This window comes from Drosophila sechellia, unplaced genomic scaffold, assembly GCF_004382195.2.
Source record: "Drosophila sechellia strain sech25 unplaced genomic scaffold, ASM438219v1 U_54, whole genome shotgun sequence".
Lineage (NCBI taxonomy): Eukaryota > Metazoa > Arthropoda > Insecta > Diptera > Drosophilidae > Drosophila > Drosophila sechellia.
In genome coordinates, this window is record NW_022611329.1 from 1,192 (window position 1) to 22,312 (window position 21,121).

The window sequence follows — 21,121 nt, forward strand, 5'->3', positions numbered from 1 at the left end:
TTGACAATTATACGAGTAAATTAAATAATATACATATGAAATGATTAATTATTATATGTATAAGGGAAAAAATGATGAAATATTCCCATATTATCTTAGTATTATAGAGGAAAGACCGTTGCCGACCTCTGATATTGTTCAAACTTATATTTATATGATTTTGGCAATTATATGAGTAAATTAAAAAATACATATGAAAATGGTTAATTATTATATGTATATGGGAAAAATGCTAAGATATTCCCATATTCTCTTAGTATTATAGAGAAAAGCCATTAAGTGAGAGGGTATAGTAGTGTAAACGACCGGAATTACGACAGAGGGTTCAAAAACTACTATAGGTAGGCAGTGGTTGCCGACCTCTCATATTGTTCAAACTTATGTATTCATATGATTTGGCAATTGTTGAGTAAATTAAATAATTATACATATGAAAATGATTAATTATTATATGTATAGGAAAAAATGCTGAAATATTCCCACATCTCTTAGTATTATAGAGAAAATAACCATTATAGTGAGAGGGTATAGTAGTGTAAACGACCGGAATTACGACAGAGGGTTCAAAACTACTATAGGTAGGCAGTGGTTGCCGACCTCTCATATTGTTCAAAACTTATGTATTCATATGATTTTGGCAATTATATGATAAATTAAATAATATACATATGAAAATGGTTAATTATTATATGTATATGGGAAAAATGCAGAGATATTCCCATATTCTCTTAGTATTATAGAGAAAGCCATTTAAGTGAGAGGTATAGTAGTGTAAACGACCGGAATTACGACAGAGGTTCAAAAACTACTATAGGTAGGCAGTGGTTGCCGACCTCTCATATTGTTCAAACTTATGTATTCATATGATTTTGGCAATTGTATGAGTAAATTAAATATATACATACGAAAATGATTAATTATTATATGTATATGGGAAAAATGCAGAGATATTCCCTTTCTCTATATATAGGAAAAGCCATTTAAGTGAGAGGGTAAGTAGTGTAAACCACCGGAATTACGACAGAGGGTTCAAAAACTACTATAGGTAGGCAGTGGTTTGCCGACCTCTCATATTGTTCAAAACTTATGTATTCAATGATTTTGGCAATTGTATGAGTAAATTAAATAATATACATATGAAAATGATTAATTATTATATGTATAGGGAAAAAATGCTGAAATATTCCCACATTCTCTTAGTATTATAGAGAAAATCCATTATAGTGAGAGGGTATAGTAGTGTAAACGACCGGAATTACGACAGAGGGTTCAAAAACTACTATAGGTAGGCAGTGGTTGCCGACCTCTCATATTGTTCAAAACTTATGTATTCATATGATTTTGGCAATTATATGATTAAATTAAATAATATACATATGAAAATGGTTAATTATTATATGTATATGGAAAAAATGCTGAGATATTCCCATATTCTCTTAGTATTATAGAGAAAAGCCATTTAATGAGAGGGTATAGTAGTGTAAACGACCGGAATTACGACAGAGGGTTCAAAAACTACTATAGGTAGGCAGTGGTTGCCGACCTCTCATATTGTTCAAAACTTATGTCAGTCGCGATCGAACACTCGACGAGTGCAGACGTGCCTGCGGATCGACAGCAAATTGTTAGCAAATTGTTAGCAAATTGTTCACAGTTGTAAGTCCCGTTACTTGTGCCCAGCCACTTCGCGTCGCGTGATCTTGTCGCGCGTTTTGATTGGCCCAGCCAACGTACCTAACGGTAGTTCGCACTAACACCATCGCACACCCGAGTGTGCGTGTTATCAGCGCAAAAAACCCAGTGCTCGAAGCAGCGGTATAATTGCAAAGCAGCAGCCACGTGCTGCCTGGCTCACCGGCTTACGGTGCCCAGCTTCCCCCCCCCCCCCCTCCTCACTCCTTATCAACTTTGGAGAAGATGACTGGCAGGCCCCCCCGCGCACCCACAAGCTTGGAACAACACCACGCAAAAAGGCTCTGAGAACACGCAAGAGCAGCTCCAGCAGCGAGGGAAGCACCTCGCATACAGAGCCGGGCGAGATAAAGCGAAAACCGGCAAAGAAAGCACAGGGAGAGGAGCTGGAAGATAAGCCAAGCACTAGCGCAGCTCTGCGCAAGAAGCTCGCCAACAACGCCTTCGCTTTACTCTCGACCGAAGAAGACGAGTACGACCAAGAGAGCTCTGATGACGAACCCGGACCTAAAGACGATTCCAAGCCCAAGACCCCCGAAAACCAAAGCCCACCCCGAAGACCATCAAGCCACCTCCGATTTTATCCCCGATGTGACCAACATCTCGCACTCGTCAAGATGATCACGACTCTTGTAGGCCCGAAGAACAATTTTACCTACAAGACCGTGAATGGCAACAACGTACGTGTCATGATGCCGGACAAAGAGTCCTATACAGCTCTGCGTCTCCAACTTGTGGCCCAAAACAAGAGCATCGGACTTTCCAGCCGAAAGATGAACGTGCATACAAGGTTGTCATCAAAGGACTCCACCACTCCACGATCGTGAGGAAATCATTGAAGACCTTCGCAGACAAGGGCACGCTGTTAGAGATCTGCACAATCCCATTGCAGAAGAACTAAAGAACCGCTGGGAATATTCTTCGCCAACCTGGAGCCTTCCAGCAACAACAAAGACGTCTACCAAGTCAAGCGGATCTGCAGGTCGGTAGTAACCATTGAACCGCCGCAGAAGTTCAACGACGTGCCTCAATGCTTCAGGTGCCAAGGATTCGGTCATACACAGCGTTACTGCTTCCTGGAATACCGATGTGTAAAGTGTGGAGGCCCTCACGAATCGAGGGCATGTGAGAAGAGGGAGGACGACAAAGCGTGCTGCTTCCACTGCCAGGCGGACCATCCTGGCGTCTTTCAAGGGATGCCCTGCATACAAAAGGGCCAAAGCACTCGCTGCTCCGAAAACAAGGCCCGTCGCTAATGCTAACAAGGCGCCGCCCGTGCATCACCAAACGTCACCTCTGGCAGGAGCTACCGAGACGCCCTCAACGGAGTGCACGCAGCACCGCAGAATCCCACAACCCCAGTCCAAACCCAAACAGAAACCCCACACTCCGGTCAGATAGAAGCGATGTTCGCTCGCATGGAAGGAATGATGGAAAGGATGATGGAGCGCATGTTCACCCAGATGACACAGCTGGTGGCCACCATTCTCAACAGCAAGTCATGCAACTAAAGCTCCACCTAGTCGTCTGGAATGCGAACGGCCTGCAGAACAGCAAGGCCATAGTCGAGCACCATCTGAAGACCCACCAGATCGATATCCTACTCGTAGCCGAAACCCACTTCTCCCCCAGATCCCACTTTAATATCAGCGGATATGACCTCATCCATGCAGACCATCCTTCTGGCAGAGCACGCGGTGGAGCAGCCATCCTCATCAGGAGCGGTATTCAATACCTAGAGCTGCCCGCGTTTCAGCAAGACTGGGCACAATGTCCTGTCATCAGGATTGTCAGCCCGCAAGGAGATTTAGACATTGGAGCGGTCTACTTTCCCCCCAGATACCGCATAACAGCATCTCACCTCAGTGAGTTCTTCGAGCATTTTGGCCCCGCTTCATAGGCAGCTGGAGATTATAACGCCAAACATTCTTGTGGGATCGCGCGCCAACAACCCCAAAGGGAAAACTCTGTTTGGGTACCTGCAACGCCACCGACTGGACTGCCACTCCACTGGCGAGCCCACTCACTGGCCAACGAATCCCCTCAAGACTCCAGACCTACTGGACTTTGCTGTGTCGAAAGGCATAGGGCATGCGAAGATCAGCTGCACAACAAATGCTGATCTCCTGTCAGACCACTGTGCAATAAACGTGCTAATCAACACGCCAGTCCTCAGGAAAACCCCGCTCAGAAGGCCTCACTGGAAAATATACCGACGCCGCCAAGTTCGCGTCCTGGATGCTCTCCACCGTCAATCCGAACCCCATCCTCAACACACCCAGGAACATGATGAAGCTATCGGGAATCTCACCAGGCAGATGCAAAACGCTGCGGGAATTCGCAAGCCCACCGCCACCAAAGACTGCGAGAACACCTAGCAGGGACCTCCACCTCTGGTCCCCGGAAATTGCCGGCACTCGTGACTGAGAAGAGGCGTCTCAGGAGAGTTTGTTCTTGACGGCGCAATCCAAGAGACAAAACAGCGCTCAATCACGCCACAAAGGAGTTGAAGGACAAGATCTCCAGCCTACGCCAGGACTCCTTCCTCAGATTCCTCGAGGAACTCTCTCCCGGGACCCAGACCACAATCTGTGGAACGTCACCCGCCACATTAAACGACCAGCCAAAAAGGTTTCCGCAGTGCGCAAAGCAGATGGATCCTGGTGCCTTTCGGATGCTGAAAGAGCAGAAGCTTTCGCCGAACACCTTTACAACGCCTTCTCTCCGTTCGACTGCTGCACTGCCGAAGAACATGCTGAAACAGCCCGGTTTCTCAATAGCCCAAGCTCTCCCGGTCCCCCGTTGGAACCAGTCGACCCTGAGGAAGTTGCGCAGGAGATTGCTCTACTGAAGAACAACAAATCTCCAGGCCTGGATCGTATAGATGCGGCGGCCCTAAAAATGCTCCCATCCCGCTGCACACAAATGCTGGCCAGCATTTACAACAGCTGCTTCCGGCTAGGGTACTTCCCGGAAGAGTGGAAAAGAGCAGAGGTTATTGTCCTCCTCAAGCCTGGTAAGCCTGAAGCCAATCTCGCCTCCTATCGTCCGATTAGTTTGCTGGCAATCCTCTCCAAAATACTCGAAAGAGTATTTTTGCGCAGAGTATTGCCAGTACTGGATGAGGCTGGTTTGATCCCCGATCACCAGTTTGGCTTCAGGCGCTCCCACGGAACACCAGAGCAATGCCACCGGCTAGTCGAACGGATCCTCGAGGCATTCGAGCAAAAGAAATACTGCTGCGCTGTAATGCTCGACGTGAAGCAGGCATTCGACAGAGTTTGGCATCCTGGACTCCTCCATAAACTCAAATCCTACCTCCCAAGCCCCCATTTTACCCTCCTCAAATCCTACACTGAGGGAAGAGCATTCCAAGTCAGATGCGGAAGTGCAATAAGCCTACCCAGACTGATCAGAGCTGGAGTTCCGCAAGGCAGTGTGCTCGGACCAATACTGTACACCCTTTACACCGCAGACCTTCCCATAATCCCCTCCAGGAACCTAACTATAGCGACTTATGCAGATGACACGGCTTTCCTCGCCTCCTCATCCGACCCACGAGAAGCCTCCCGAAACAATCCAAAGGCAAATGGACGCGCTACATCCCTGGCTCAGCAGGTGGAACATCGTTAGTGAACGCGGAAAAATCTACCCAAACAACATTTGCACTAAGGAGAGGAGACTGCCCACCGGTCACGCTAAACGGAAGTCATCATTCCCAACGCACCCGCACCCAAGTACCTAGGACTTACCCTGGACCGCAGGCTCACTTGGCGTCCCCACATCGTCAGCAAACGCATACAGGCCGATGCGCTCTGAGGCAGATGCATTGGCTTATTGGGAGAGGGTCCAAGCTAAGGCAGAACCACAAAATCCTGGTGTACAAGGCAATTCTCAAGCCCATCTGGACCTACGGGATACAGCTATGGGGCACGGCAAGCCACACGAATCGCCTGCGTATACACGCGTTCCAGAATAGGTGCTTGAGAATTGCCTGTAATGCGCATCCCTACCACGAGAATGTCGCCATACATAGGGAACTTGGAATCCCACAAGTCGCTGATGAAATCTCCAGGCTCAGCGAGAGATACCTGAAAAGGCTCGAAAACCACCCTAACCACCTCGCCACCAACCTGTTAGACAATAGCCAAACAAGCAGACGTCTCATGAGGAGACACCCTCTCGATCTTCCACAACAATAGACAACACATATAAAACCCGCCACAAATACATGTACAATAGTATCCCTTAAGCTAATGTTCCCCCGCAAAACCATTTAATTATTGTCCACTAGGACAGATTTTAAATAAATAAACGCACGCTAAAGAAAAAAAAAAAAAAAAAAAAAAAAAAACTTATGTATTCATATGATTTTGGCAATTGTATGAGTAAATTAAATAATATACATATGAAAATGATTAATTATTATATGTATAGGGAAAAAATGCTGAAATATTCCCACATTCTCTTAGTATTATAGAGAAAATCCATTATAGTGAGAGGGTATAGTAGTGTAAACGACCGGAATTACGACAGAGGGTTCAAAAACTACTATAGGTAGGCAGTGGTTGCCGACCTCTCATATTGTTCAAAACTTATGTATTCATATGATTTTGGCAATTATATGATTAAATTAAATAATATACATATGAAAATGGTTAATTATTATATGTATATGGAAAAAATGCTGAATATTCCCATATTCTCTTAGTATTATAGAGAAAAGCCATTATAGTGAGAGGGTATAGTAGTGTAAACGACCGGAATTACGACAGAGGGTTCAAAAACTACTATAGGTAGGCAGTGGTTGCCGACCTCTCATATTGTTCAAAACTTATGTATTCATATGAATTTGGCAATTATATGAGTAAATTAAATAATAAACATATAAAAATTAATATTTATTATATGTATAAAAAAAAAATAATCATATTATATATGAATAATGGAAAAAAAATGAAATGTTCCTATAATCTCTTAATATATAAGAGAATAGACCGTATGTTGGATGGCAAACGGAATTGAAAATACCCGCTTTGAGGACAGCGGGTTCAAAAACTACTATAGGTAGGCATGGTTGCCGACCTCCCGCATTATTCGAAATATTTATTTCGGATTATGTTTATATTGGTTACATAAAATAAAGTATATTATTATCCGTACAAATTTGTTTCTCAGTTCTATAGAACACGGGACTTGGCTCCGCGGATAATAGGAATATACGCTTTTTAGATAATATCGTTGAAACAAAAGTCAAGTTTCTATTATATATAGAATAACAAATCGTTTCCATATATTATCGTTAATTTTTGGAGGCAGGCAAATATTAATTTATTACCTGCCGTATAGTTGGATTATTATATCGTTACGGTATAATACAAATATGGATTCTTATGAAAGAAATATAAAATTATATATTAAATGTGGAAATATTATCATATGCGCTTGGTTTTATGTTATATATTACCAGAGAGATATATGAAAAGAGATAAATTTTAAATTTATCTTCAAAATGCAAATGATTTAACTTAATATTTATATTGGTTAAACAAAAATTGTACATGTGTGGATACAATAATTATGTATGTTGGAAATAAAATGATATTTTATAATGAAATATGTATATATAAAAAGATAAAATTATAGAAACATATATATTACAATAATTATATGAAATTCTTGTTATATTGTAAAACAAGTATAAATTAAAAATGAAAATATGGATTACGAATGCTATATAAAAATGGCCGTAATCGAATAGATTTTTACTTATATTTATATATTTAAAATTTTACCCAAAGGCGAAATATTGAATTTTATTCAATATAATAAAAATCATGGAATTATATAAAGTGAAAAATCTATATATCTATTATATTGCTTATTTCGATTCAAAAAATATGAATGGAATATGAAGGAAAAACATTATTCTGGTTGATCCTGCCAGTAGTTATATGCTTGTCTCAAAGATTAAGCCATGCATGTCTAAGTACACACGAATTAAAAGTGAAACCGCAAAAGGCTCATTATATCAGTTATGGTTCCTTAGATCGTTAACAGTTACTTGGATAACTGTGGTAATTCTAGAGCTAATACATGCAATTAAAACATGAACCTTATGGACATGTGCTTTTATTAGGCTAAAACCAAGCGATCGCAAGATCGTTATATTGGTTGAACTCTAGATAACATGCAGATCGTATGGTCTTGTACCGACGACAGATCTTTCAAATGTCTGCCCTATCAACTTTTGATGGTAGTATCTAGACTACCATGGTTGCAACGGGTAACGGGGAATCAGGGTTCGATTCCGGAGAGGGAGCCTGAGAAACGGCTACCACATCTAAGGAAGGCAGCAGGCGCGTAAATTACCCACTCCCAGCTCGGGGAGGTAGTGACGAAAAATAACAATACAGGACTCATATCCGAGGCCCTGTAATTGGAATGAGTACACTTTAAATCCTTTAACAAGGACCAATTGGAGGGCAAGTCTGTGCCAGCAGCCGCGGTAATTCCAGCTCCAATAGCGTATATTAAAGTTGTTGCGGTTAAAACGTTCGTAGTTGAACTTGTGCTTCATACGGGTAGTACAACTTACAATTGTGGTTAGTACTATACCTTTATGTATGTAAGCGTATTACCGGTGGATTCTTATATGTGATTAAATACTTGTATTTTTTCATATGTTCCTCCTATTTAAAAACCTGCACTAGTGCTCTTAAACGAGTGTATTGGGCCGGTACTATTACTTTGAACAAATTAGAGTGCTTAAAGCAGGCTTCAAATGCCTGAATATTCTGTGCATGGGATAATGAAATAAGACCTCTGTTCTGCTTTCATTGGTTTTCAGATCAAGAGTAATGATTAATAGAAGCAGTTTGGGGGCATTAGTATTACGACGCGAGAGGTGAAATTCTTGGACCGTCGTAAGACTAACTTAAGCGAAAGCATTTGCCAAAGATGTTTTCATTAATCAAGAACGAAAGTTAGAGGTTCGAAGGCGATCAGATACCGCCCTAGTTCTAACCATAAACGATGCCAGCTAGCAATTGGGTGTAGCTACTTTTATGGCTCTCTCAGTCGCTTCCCGGGAAACCAAAGCTTTTGGGCTCCGGGGAAGTATGGTTGCAAAGCTGAAACTTAAAGGAATTGACGGAAGGGCACCACCAGGAGTGGAGCCTGCGGCTTAATTTGACTCAACACGGGGAAAACTTACCAGGTCCGAACATAAGTGTTGTAAGACAGATTGATAGCTCTTTCTCGAATCTATGGGTGGTGGTGCATGGCCGTTCTTAGTTCGTGGAGTGATTTTGTCTGGTTAATTCCGATAACGAACGAGACTCAAAATATATTAAATAGATATCTTCAGGATTATGGTGCTGAAGCTTATGTAGCCTTCATTCATGGTGGCAGTAAAATGTTTATTGTGTTTGAATGTGTTATGTAAGTGGAGCCGTACCTGTTGGTTTGTCCCATTATAAGGACACTAGCTTCTTAAATGGACAAATGCGTCTAGCAATAATGAGATTGAGCAATAACAGGTCTGTGATGCCCTTAGATGTCCTGGGCTGCACGCGCGCTACAATGAAAGTATCAACGTGTATTTCCTAGACCGAGAGGTCCGGGTAAACCGCTGAACCACTTTCATGCTTGGGATTGTGAACTGAAACTGTTCACATGAACTTGGAATTCCCAGTAAGTGTGAGTCATTAACTCGCATTGATTACGTCCCTGCCCTTTGTACACACCGCCCGTCGCTACTACCGATGAATTATTTAGTGAGTCTCCGGACGTGATCACTGTGACGCCTTGCGTGTTACGTTGTTTCGCAAAAGTTGACCGAACTTGATTATTTAGAGGAAGTAAAAGTCGTAACAAGGTTTCCGTAGGTGAACCTGCGGAAGGATCATTATTGTATAATATCCTTATCGTTAATAAATATTTGTTATAATACAAATAAATACAATTTACCAAAATAAAAATATTACAAAATGATTCCACGGAATCAAAAGTTAAAGTCAAAATAAAATGAAGATGGCTTTTATTTATATGTGGGCTTGGCAACCTCATAAAAAGACTTTAACATTATTAATGTTGCTGTGCGTATTTGTGCAGTACTACTACAACAACGGCGTTTCCTATAAAAACAAATTCTCGAAAATGGAAATCGAAGAAACTAAACTAAATTCGAAAGTAGAAGTCGAATTAAAATAAAAATAATTTTGAATGTGTGGTAATCAAAATAAGTGGTGTGTATATGGACCATAATATACACGCGTTGCGAATATGTATTGTTCATCTATGTTATGAGCATACGTTGGCTAATGCAACAACCTAAAATATACAATGTTTTACCTGTCATCCATCAGGTTAATTTTTATATAAATTTTGCAGTATGTGTCACCCAAAATAGCAAACCATAACCAGATTATTATGATACATAATGCTTATATGAAACTAAACATTCGCAACATTTATTTTAGGTATAAAAATAAATTTATTGAAGGAATTGATATATGCCAGTAAAATGTGTATTTTTAATTTCTTTCAATAAAAACAATATTGACATTATATAAAATTGAATTATAAAACTCTAAGCGGTGGATCACTCGGCTCATGGGTCGATGAAGAACGCAGCAAACTGTGCTCATCGTGTGAACTGCAGGACACATGAACATCGACATTTTGAACGCATATCGCAGTCCATGCTGTTATGTACTTTAATTAATTTATAGTGCTGCTTGGACTACATATGGTTGAGGTTGTAAGACTATGCTAATTAAGTTGTTTATAAATTTTTTATAAGCATATGGTATATTATTGGATTAAATAATGATTTTATTCATAATATTAAAAAAGAAATGAAAAACATTATCTCACATTTGAATGTGAAAAACGAAGAGAAATATTTTCTTTTCAATCAAATAATACTGAGAAATGTCTAGCATAAAAAATTGAAATATTTTCATCTAGAATTGTCTCTATTAATGATTCGGAAAAAGAAAAATCTTGGTTTTGTTATTATTCTTCGTTGGTTCGTTAAATGGATAAAAATGACTTTGCTTACAAAAACTATTGGAACTATTTATAACGAATTTAATTGATTTTTTATCATTTATATATAAAAATTTATGGCAAAATATATTATATATACAACCTCAAACTCATATGGGACTACCCCCTGAATTTAAGCATATTAATTAGGGAGGAAAAGAAACTAACAAGGATTTCTTAGTAGCGGCGAGCGAAAAGAAAACAGTTCAGCACTAAGTCACTTTGTCTATATGGCAAATGTGAATGCAGTGTATGGAGCTCAAATTCTAGTATGAGAAATTAATGATTTAATCCTTCTTAAATGAGGCCATTACCCATAGAGGTCCAGCCCGTATAACGTTAATGATTGCTAGATGATGTTCCAAAGAGTCGTGTTGCTGATAGTGCAGCACTAAGTGGGTGGTAAACTCCATCTAAAACTAAATATAACCATGAGACCATAGTAAACAAGTACCGTGAGGAAAGTTGAAAAGAACTCTGAATAGAGAGTTAAACAGTACGTGAAACTGCTTAGAGGTTAAGCCCATGAACCTGAATATCCGTTATGAAAATTCATCATTAAAATTGTAATATTTAAATAATATTATAAGAATAATGTGCATTTTTCCATATAAGACATTGTAATCTATTAGCATATCCCAAATTTATCATAAAATATAACATAGTTTATTCCAATTAAATTGCTTGCATTTTAACACAGAATAAATGTTATTAATTTGATAAAGTGCTGATAGATTATATTATTACAGAGCGTAATTTTCGAATTATATAATGGCATAATTATCATTGATTTTTGGTTTATTATATGCTCTTGTATGATTAACAATGCGAAAGATTCAGATACCTTCGGACCCGTCTTGAAACACGACCAAGGAGTCTAACATATGTGCAAGTTATTGGGATGTAAACCTAATAGCGTAATTAACTTGACTAATAATGGGATAGTTTTTTAGCTATTTATAGCTAATTAACACAATCCCGGGCGTTCTATATATTATGTATAATGTATATTTATATTATTTATGCCTCTAACTGGAACGTACCTTGAGCATATATGCTGTGACCCGAAAGATGGTGAACTATACTTATCAGGTTGAAGTCAGGGGAAACCCTGATGGAAGACCGAAACAGTTCTACTGCAAATCGATGTCAGAATGATATAGGGCGAAAGACCAATCGAACCATCTAGTAGCTGGTTCCTTCCGAATTTCCCTCAGATACTGGTGCATTTAATATTATATAAAATAATCTATCTGGTAAAGCGAATATTAAGCCTTAGGTCGAAACGATCTTAACCTATTCTCAAACTTAAATGGTAAGAACCTTAACTTCTTGATATGAAGTTCAAGTTATGATATAATTGCCCAGTGGCCACTTTGGTAAGCAAACTGCGCTGTGGATGAACCAAACGTAATGTACGGTGCCCAAATTAACAACTCATGCAGATACCATGAAAGGCGTTGGTTGCTTAAAACAGCAGGACGTGATCATGGAAGTCGAAATCCGCTAAGGAGTGTGTAACAACTCACCTGCCGAAGCAACTACCCTTAAAATGGATGCGCTAATTGTATACCTATACATTACCGCTAAAGTAGATGATTTATATTACTTGATATAAATTTGAAACTTTATGAGTAGGAAGTACAATGGTATGCTAGAAGTGTTGGCGTAAGCCTGCATGGACTGCCATTGTACAGATCTTGTGTAGTAGCAAATAATCGAATGAGACCTTGGAGACTGAAGTGGAAAGGTTTCGTTGAACAGTGTTGATCACGAGTTATCGTCCTAAGTTCAAGGCGAAAGCCGAAAATTTCAAGTAAAACAAAAATGCCTAACTATATAAACAAAGCGAATATAATACACTTGAATAATTTTGAACGAAAGGAATACGGTTCCAATTCCGTAACCTGTTGAGTATCCGTTTGTTATTAAATATGGGCCTCGTGCTCATCCTGCAACAGGAACGACCATAAAGAAGCCGTCGAGAGATATCGGAAGAGTTTTCTTTCTGTTTATAGCCGTACTACCATGGAAGTCTTTCCAGAGAGATATGGTAATGGCTAAAGAGCATACATATACTGTTGTTCGATATTTTCTCCTCGACCTTGAAAATTTATGGTGGGACACGCAAACTTCTCAACAGCCGTACCAATATCCGCAGCTGGTCTCCAAGGTGAAGAGTCTCTAGTCGATAGAATAATGTAGGTAAGGGAATCGGCAAATTAGATCCGTAACTCGGGATAAGGATTGGCTCTGAAGATTGAGATAGTCGGCTTGATTGGAAACAATAACATGTTATGTGCTCGTTCTGGGTAAATAGAGTTTCTAGCATTTATGTTAGTTACTTTTCCCCGGATAGTTTAGTTACGTAGCCAATTGTGGAACTTTCTTGCTAAAATTTTAAGAATACTATTGGGTTAAACCAATTAGTTCTTATCAATTATAACGATATCAATTAACAATCAATTCAGAACTGGCACGACTTGGGGAATCCGACTGTCTAATTAAAACAAAGCATTGTGATGGCCCTAGCGGGTGTTGACACAATGTGATTTCTGCCCAGTGCTCTGAATGTCAAAGTGAAGAAATTCAAGTAAGCGCGGGTCAACGGCGGAGTAACTATGACTCTCTTAAGTAGCCAAATGCCTCGTCATCTAATTAGTGACGCGCATGAATGGATTAACAGATCTACGCCTATCTACAGATGACCGCAGAATGAAAACGATGTTTTCGTTGCGCTCGTGTACAGATTGCGAAGAACTTGGTTTCCGTGTTTGGAAATAATAAAATCGGTGAATTAGTGCTCCGCGAAAGTCGTGTGCTAATTTCGTGTGTTATAAACAAGCGTTTGGAAGTAATTAACAATTAATTGTTGGGAATTTCCACTTAGCACGTGCTGAAGGCGAACTTACGAGTAAGTTTTTCGAGTAAGCTTTTTGATCAGCTGTCACAAAGCTTATTGGTGGGATCACTGCTAAGGTTGTGTCTAGGGAGAGTTTTAGTGCTACCAGACTCTACCGATAGGTGGAGCTCGAGTTCCAGAGCAACTACCTTTGTCAGCGAGTAAACGAGCATACGGTTGCTGGCGTCGACGGTAGGTGGAGCCACCATCGTATTTATGCCGATGGAGAGCGACAGCAGCGCGAGTGCCTTGAGCGGAAGTAGTGCCTCGATGAAGTCCAGACGAGGCAGGCGCAGAAGCCATCTGGCATCTAAGAGCTCGGCGCCAACGCAGGCGAAATGGTTGCCCTGGCATCGAATGGAGTGCCAGAACCCGTTGGGTACTGGAGGAGCCGTTTTCGTCGCTGGAGGACGCCCGGGCGGCTACGGAGAACGCTGCCATTGATGCTGCCCCCCCCCACGCTGCTGCCACCGCTGCTGATCCTACTGCTGCCCCTGCTGCCGACCACACTGCTGCCTCCGCCGTTTTCACTGCTGCCTAAAATTGTTGCCACCACTGCCACTGCCGCCACCGCTGCCGCCCGTGCTGGGCAAGCAGCCATGATGGCAGAGCTGTCGCCACACAGCGCATGTGAGAAGCAGCTCCGCAGACTAGGAGAAGTGGACACGGAAGAGCTCTCATATGCTATCAGCCGCTACGATGAGCTGGTGTTGCCGCTAATGCTCCGGTGCGGAGAGCTGGAGACGCGGCTTGCTATGCCGCCACCGCCGCCGCCGTCGTTGAATCTGTTGAAAAATACGGCCGCCAATGCTCCCCAGATGCAGCAGGTTGCACCCATCGCTGCCCGCGGACTACCAAGGTCCGCGAACGTGTCAGCGGTGGTGAAGTGCGACGACCCTGCGCTATCGGGAAAGACATAGCGGAAAAGGTGCGAACGATGGTGCACCCTCTCTCGGAGTCAGAGTACACGAGGTCCGTGAGCTCCGTCGAGTGGTGGTGCATCATTCGCACTCCTTCGGTGGGAGAGCTGCAGAAGGTGGTCGCTTCAAAAAGATTCGCCGAGGTTGGCCTAAATGTGGCACGAATGCGGCCAGAAGCCGAAGTCGTCGTATATGACGTCGACACAGCTATCGGCCCTGAGGAGTTTATGAAGGAGCTCCACGAAAAACAACTTCGACAGCGAAATGAATCTGGCCCAGTTTAAGAAGTCAGTGCACCTGGTGACCAAGGCGTGGTCGGTAGCTGACGGCGCCACAGTAAATGTGACGCTGGAGGTTGACGACCGGGCGATGGCGAAGCTTGATGTAGGTCGTGTCTACATCAAGTGGTTCTCATTCCGATGCCGGTCACAGGTCCGCACATACGCCTGCCACAGAGTGTGGGTTTCGACCACAAGGTCAGCGAATGCCGGCAGAAGGATAGTGTCTGTCGCCATGCGGGCAACAAGGCCACACTGCGCAAAGTGCCAAAACCCGGTGGACTGCCGGAACTGCCCGCCACAGAGGGCAACCCTCGGGCATTACATGCTCTCGAGCGTTTGCCCGATATACGGGGCGTTGCTGGCGAGGGTGCAAGCTAGACACTAATGTTTAGCTTCATCCAAGCGAACTGTGGCGAGGCCGAGCTGCGACCATCGAGCTCGGAGTCCGACTCAGGAGATCGGAGTCTATGTTCGCGCTGGTGCAGAGCCGTATCTCGCGGGACGGAATGGATGTGCTGCCTGAAGGAATGAGAATTTTCATCGATCGGCGAGGGAAGGCAGCCATCCTAGTGGATCACCAGGAAGCCATCTGTATGCCAGTGGAGACCCTCACCACAGATTATGGCGTATGTCTGTCGTGAAAGGGAGTTTTGGCTCAATCTTCCTTTGCGCCGCATACTGCCAGTATGATGCACCTCTGGAACCGTACATCCGGTACATGGATGCGGTCCTGCTGCAGGCCAGCAGAACCCCCGCAATCCTGGGCCTCGACGCGAATGCAGTGTCCCCATGTGGCTTAGCAAACTCTCTCGTCATGCCGAGGGCAAGCTAACTACAGACGGGTGAGCTGCTGTCAGAGTGGATGCTGGAGGCAAGAGTCGCCGCCCTAAACCAGTCAACAGAGGTGTACACGTTCGATAATTACAGAGCTACAAGCGATATCGACTGACAATCGTCAATGAAGCAGCATCTATGTGGGCCACATATGAGTGGAGAGTGGACGAGTGGGAATTGAGTGACCACAACATCATTACTGTTGTGGCCGAACCAACTACCGCGCGCGCAGTTGAGAGCATAGCTCCTGTGCCGTCCTGGAACTTCTCCAATGCACGTTGGCGATTGTTCAAGGAGGAAATGGTGAGTAGAGCAGCGAACTTCCCGGAAAACTTCTCAGAGTCGCCGTTGGACCAGCAAGTTTCGACCCTGCGCAGTATATACATAATGTATGTGATATTGCGCTGAAGAAAGTCCATCCGATTGCCCAACAGGGAGAGCACGTTGGTGGACTGCCGACCTCTGTGATGCAAGGCGCGAAGTCCGGAGACTTCGTCGCCTACTTCAAAATGGAAGGCGTCATGATGATGATGCCGCAATTAAGCGTGTATTGGTCGACCTGAGGGCGGCCTCAGCCAACTACAAAAGCTCATTTGGAGGGCGAAAATGGATGAGTGGGAAACGCTTCGTGGGAGATCATGCCGACGACCCATGGGGGCCGTCTATAAGATTTGCCGAGGCCGCAGGAATGCACGGAGATTGGGTGCCTCCGCGTGAATGGCGAGATGATCACCGATTGGGTGACTGTGCACGAGTGCTCCTCCGCAATTTCTCCCAGTTGCGGAGTCCGAAGCACCGACTGCCATCGCGGAGGAAGTCCCACCGGCCCTCGAAGTATCGAGGTTGATGCATGTGTTGCCCGGTTGAAGAGCAGGCGCTCTCCCGGCTGGACGGCATTAATGGCACTATCTGCAAGGCAGTCTGGCGCGCCATACCCGAGCACCTTGCATCGTTGTTTTCCCGATGCATCCGATTAGGATACTTCCCGCTGAGTGGAAGTGCCCACGATTGTCTCGCTGCTCAAAGGGCCAGATAAGGACAAATGTGAGCCCTCCTCATATAGAGGAATATGCTTGCTACCAGTCTTTGGTAAGGTGCTCGAGCCATCATGGTGAATCGTGTGAGAGAAGTTCTTCCGGAAGGCTGCAGATGGCAATTTGGATTTCGCAAGGACGATGTGTGGGAGGATGCTTGGAGGCACGTGAAGAGCAGTGTTTGTGCCAGCCCGGCGCAATACGTGCTCGGCACATTCGTGGACTTCAAAGGAGCATTCGACAACGTCGAATGGAGTGCTGCACTCCGCCGACTAGCCGACTTGGATGCCGGGAGATGGGCTTGTGGCAGAGCTTTTTCTCCGGCCGAAGAGCAGTGATCCGAAGCAGTTCGGTACTGTGGATGTACCGGTAACTAGAGGCTGCCCGCAGGGGTCAATCAGTGGCCCATTATCTGGGACATACTGATGGATGTACTGCTTCAGCGTCTCCAGCCGTATTGCCAGCTGAGTGCATACGCGGATGACTTGCTGCTTCTTCGTCGAGGGAAATTCCCGAGCTGAGCTAGAGGAAAAAGGTGCAGAGCTGATGTCCATCGTAGAAGCGTGGGGAGCGGAAGTTGGCGTTACCGTCTCGACCAGCAAGACGGTAATAATGCTGCTGAAAGGTGCCTTGAGACGTGCGCCTACGGTGAGGTTTGCTGGAGCGAACCTTCCGTATGTGCGTAGCTGTCGGTACCTTGGCATCACGGTCAGTGAAGGAAATGAAATTCCTCACGCACATAGCTTCGCTTCGCCAGCGGATGACCGGAGTCGTTGGAGCATTGGCGCGTGTGCTTCGAGCCGACTGGGCTTCAGTCCTCGAGCCAGGCGGACCATATATGACGGACTCATGGCACCTTGTGTGCTGTTTGGTGCCCCGGTATGGTATGACACCGCCGAACAGGTAGCCGCCCGGAGACGACTAGCCTCCTGCCAGAGGCTAATCCTGCTTGGATGCCTTTCGGTATGCCGAACAGTGTCCACAGTGGCACTGCAGGTACTTGGCGGAGCTCCCCCGCTTGACTTGGCTGCTAAGTTTTTAGCGGTCAAGTACAAGCTGAAGCGTGGATACCCGCTGGAGGAGAACGACTGGCTATACGGCGAGGACACTACGTGTCTAAGCTGGAAGCAGAGGAAGACTCGCCTAGAGGAGTGCTTGCTGCAGAATTGGCAAAACAGATGGGATGACGACAGCGAACCAGGACGGGTGACGCACAAGTTCATCCCATACGTCACTCTCGCCTATCGAGATCCAAGCTTTGGATTCTCGATGAGGACGTCTTTCCTGCTGACAGGTCACGGGTCGTTTAACGCATTTTTGCAAGGGAGAGCCCTCAGCGATACCACTGCTTGCGCTTGTGGTGATCCATATGAGGACTGGATGCACATATTGTGCGCTTGTCCTCTATATGCAGATTTGCGAAAACCTCGATGGACTTGGAGTGCAGCGCCTTGGCGAAAACTGGACCTTCAATAGAATCCTGGAAGATCAGCAGAGGATTCAACGGCTGGCAGCGTTTGCGGACGAGGTGTTCCGTAGGAGGAGGGGTATTTAGCCCAAAACTTCGCCGTGTGGTTAGCGGGCGAGAATACTTCCACAGCCCGCTATTGCTTGTCGTAAGAGGCGACTAATATAGCGACTGGTTCCTCTAACCATGCTTGTCGGAGCAAAAGGAGGAGGCCCACCGAGCCTCTCTTTCGGTACCACGGGTTGTGCTGCTCCAAGACAGCACATTGAGGTAGGCCCCCTGGTGGGAGTATCGTGGTGGCTGTGGTTGATACCCATATCGCGGGTAGAGCCTTCGTGTTCGACGTTTGAGTTACGGTGCTAGTTGCGCAAAACTCGGGTGCTGTGACCCAGAGATCAGTAGAGATTTTAGGTAGATCTCGCTCCTCAGCAAGGGGGAGTGCTTGCCCGGCAAGCAAGTACTCGAATTGCTACCGGGGTGGTCGCTATGTACATAGCTATAGCTTCCAGTCCGGGACGTTTGTCTGGCGTATCCAGACTCATGCACCATGTTGATACATGCACCACTTGTGGGTGTTCAGGGTGTCGTGGTTGTAATCCCTTCAGTGTGGAACACGCCACGTAAAACAAGTTCGGAGAGGTCCGAAAGTCACTGTCCCTATCTACTATCTAGCGAAACCACAGCCAAGGGAACGGGCTTGGAATAATTAGCGGGGAAAGAAGACCCTTTTGAGCTTGACTCTAATCTGGCAGTGTAAGGAGACATAAGAGGTGTAGAATAAGTGGGAGATATTAGACCTCGGTTTGGTATCGTCAATGAAATACCACTACTCTTATTGTTTCCTTACTTACTTGATTAAATGGAACGTGTATCATTTCCTAGCCATTATACGGATATATTTATTATATCTTATGGTATTGGGTTTTGATGCAAGCTTCTTGATCAAAGTATCACGAGTTTGTTATATAATCGCAAACAAATTCTTTAATAAAACGATGCATTTATGTATTTTTGATTTGAAAATTTGGTATAACTCCAATTACTCAGGTATGATCCAATTCAAGGACATTGCCAGGTAGGGAGTTTGACTGGGGCGGTACATCTCTCAAATAATAACGGAGGTGTCCCAAGGCCAGCTCAGTGCGGACAGAAACCACACATAGAGCAAAAGGGCAAATGCTGACTTGATCTCGGTGTTCAGTACACACAGGGACAGCAAAAGCTCGGCCTATCGATCCTTTTGGTTTAAAGAGTTTTTTAACAAGAGGTGTCAGAAAAGTTACCATAGGATAACTGGCTTGTGGCGGCCAAGCGTTCATAGCGACGTCGCTTTTTGATCCTTCGATGTCGGCTCTTCCTATCATTGTGAAGCAAAATTCACCAAGCGTTGGATTGTTCACCCATGCAAGGGAACGTGAGCTGGGTTTAGACCGTCGTGAGACAGGTTAGTTTTACCCTACTAATGACAAAACGTTGTTGCGACAGCATTCCTGCGTAGTACGAGAGGAACCGCAGGTACGGACCAATGGCACAATACTTGTTCGAGCGAACAGTGGTATGACGCTACGTCCGTTGGATTATGCCTGAACGCCTCTAAGGTCGTATCCGTGCTGGACTGCAATGATAAATAAGGGGCAATTTGCATTGTATGGCTTCTAAACCATTTAAGTTTATAATTTATTTTATAAACGACAATGGATGTGATGCCAATGTAATTTGTAACATAGTAAATTAGGAGGATCTTCGATCACCTGATGCCCGCGCTAGTTACATATAAAAGCATTATTTAATACAATGACAAAGCCTAGAATCAATTGTAAACGACTTTTGTAACAGGCAAGGTGTTGTAAGTGGTTGAGCAGCTGCCATACTGCGATCCACTGAAGCTTATCCTTTGCTTGATGATTCGATAAATAAATGATTTTTTCCTGTAGCCAAACACCTCGTCATCAATTTAGTGACGCATATGATATTGTCCCTATCATATAATTAATATAAAGACTTTAATGGATTGTGTCAAGTTGCCAACACCTCGTCATCAATTTAGTGACGCATATGATATTGTCCCTATCATATAATTAATATAAAGACTTTAATGAATTGTGTCAAGTTGCCAAACACCTCGTCATCAATTTAGTGACGCATATGATATTGTCCCTATCATATAATTTTTGATATAAAGACTTTAAAGAATTGTATCAAGTTGCCAAACACCTCGTCATCAATTTAGTGACGCATATGATATTGTCCCTATCATATAATTAATATACAGACTTTAATGAATTGTGTCAAGTTGCCAAACACCTCGTCATCAATTTAGTGACGCATATGATATTGTCCTTATCATATAATTTTTGATATAAAGACTTTAAGAATTGAATCAAGTTGCCAAACACCTCGTCATCAATTTAGTGACGCATATGATATTGTCCCTATCATATAATTAATATAAAGACTTTAATGGATTGTGTCAAGTTGCCAAACACCTCGTCATCAATTTAGTGACGCATATGATATTGTCCCTATCATATAATTAATATAAAGACTTTAATGAATTGTGTCAAGTTGCCAAACACCTCGTCATCAATTTAGTGACGCATATGATATTGTCCTTATCATATAATTTTTGATATAAAGACTTTAAAGAATTGTATCAAGTTGCCAAACACCTCGTCATCAATTTAGTGACGCATATGATATTGTCCCTATCATATAATTAATATAAAGACTTTAATGGATTGTGTCAAGTTGCCAAACACCTCGTCATCAATTTAGTGACGCATATGATATTGTCCTTATCATATAATTTTTGATATAAAGACTTTAAAGAATTGTATCAAGTTGCCAAACACCTCGTCATCAATTTAGTGACGCATATGATATTGTCCTATCATATAATTAATATACAGACTTTAATGAATTGTGTCAAGTTGCCA

At 43.5% G+C, this 21,121-nt stretch overlaps 3 pseudogenes; all 3 read left to right on the top strand.

The window, feature by feature from the left end:
• The first annotated feature begins 7,619 nt into the window (after positions 1-7,619).
• On the top strand, positions 7,620-9,604 carry LOC116803345 (annotated as a pseudogene).
• Positions 9,605-10,281: 677 nt separating this feature from the next.
• On the top strand, positions 10,282-10,430 carry LOC116803344 (annotated as a pseudogene).
• A 416-nt stretch (positions 10,431-10,846) lies between these two features.
• On the top strand, positions 10,847-20,095 carry LOC116803346 (annotated as a pseudogene).
• Positions 20,096-21,121: the final 1,026 nt, after the last annotated feature.